We start from the raw sequence: 1,428 nt of genomic DNA on the forward strand, positions 1-1,428 counted from the left end.
AGCACCGATCAGGCAGGAAGCAGACAGTAAGCTAAGAATACTGGAAGAAGGTGGTCGCTCAGCCAAAGCCCTAGTTCAACCAGAACAGTAGGGAAAGCGGTAGAGGCCGCTCCGTAGCTTTGGTCGTCGCACTCTAATCCGCTTTAGAAGAAGCAGCTATTCTATTGCTTGGGTATAAAGCCTATAAGTAAGAACTCTGGGGAAGGAATCCGATCTGCAGATGAAGCAGAAGCAGGCAAAAGGCGAGCGAATAGCGAGGAATTTTCCATACTAGATCAACTCAACATTACCGAAATTTTGTAGACTGGCAGCTTCACAGCGACTTAGCAGATCTTCACAGACAAAGAGAAGGAGGAGGAGAATAAGCCTATAAGTAAGAACTCTGCAGATGAAGAGATCTAGTTTTCACAGCGAGGAATTTTCCATACTAGATCGACTCAACATACTAATCCAATAGGAGGATGGATGGATGTGGTCCAATGGCTAAAGCTCTGCCAGCTTCTTGTAGACTGGTAGTCTCCGAGAGGAACCTTAACCCCCCGGGCCGGGTGGGATGGTATACTTTTTTTTCTGCCACAAGTGGGAACTCAGTCCTTGGTAAGACACAAGGGGGGAAGGAAGATCTTCACTCATTCATTAAGTAAGTGCCTGCGGTGAGACCCATAACAAACGAAGGGGGTGGAGGGAGACTGAAGAAGGAACAATTGTCTTGAATGCTACGCTAGGATCAGCAGCTTCTAGTGTTTTCAAAATGAGTCGGGCAGGAAGAGGAAGATCGGGCGGGGAAAACGGGGTTCGAACCCGCGACTTCTGGCGTGACAGACCAGCACTCTAACCAACTGAGCTATTTCCCCCTTTCATAACTACTGTCGATTCAACAGTCACCTACCGGTTACCTTTGTAACTATATCAAAGTAGCTGTACAATAGAATGCCCTTCACCTTTAGTACTTTCCTTTTTCTTTTGATGACAGTAGAAAGAAATGGCTCTGCTCACTTAGAGAAGGGGCTCCGCGCTCTATCAGCTATCAGTTAGTTGGCGCTATGCGCGACTTCAGTTGACAAAAGCGAACAAGATAGCGCTAGCGCCCGCGGAGAACTTTCGTTTGTTCGCCTTCTAAAAGGCCTACTGACCTGCCGGTGAAAAGCCGGTTACAAAACAAATAATAAGACGTAGTGAAAAAGTACCAAAACAACTGAAGCCTACATCCCACTACGTCTGGGTTCCCCCTTCCTATGAACCTTGAGTCAATAGGTAGGGTCAACTATACCAAAGTGGAAGGGCCACTATCTAAGCTATTAGTGGGCTGGTTTGAACTATTGATTTACTGAATCGAGTGAAGCTGTGTTGCGTAACATATAGGTCGCCAAGGCCTAGAAGTACAAGTGGTCGCCCTAACGGTCACTCTCAAACTCACTACTTGAGTGA

General features: G+C 46.8%; 1 non-coding gene across 1 annotated transcript; it reads right to left on the reverse strand.

Annotated features, from left to right (window-relative positions):
- Positions 1-780: 780 nt before the first annotated feature.
- On the reverse strand, positions 781-854 carry TRNAD-GUC (transfer RNA aspartic acid (anticodon GUC)). Its single transcript has one exon. It is a non-coding gene; the product is annotated as a tRNA-Asp (tRNA).
- Between the last annotated feature and the right edge of the window lie 574 nt (positions 855-1,428).

Source organism: Triticum aestivum, chromosome 2A, assembly GCF_018294505.1.
Source record: "Triticum aestivum cultivar Chinese Spring chromosome 2A, IWGSC CS RefSeq v2.1, whole genome shotgun sequence".
NCBI lineage: Eukaryota > Viridiplantae > Streptophyta > Magnoliopsida > Poales > Poaceae > Triticum > Triticum aestivum.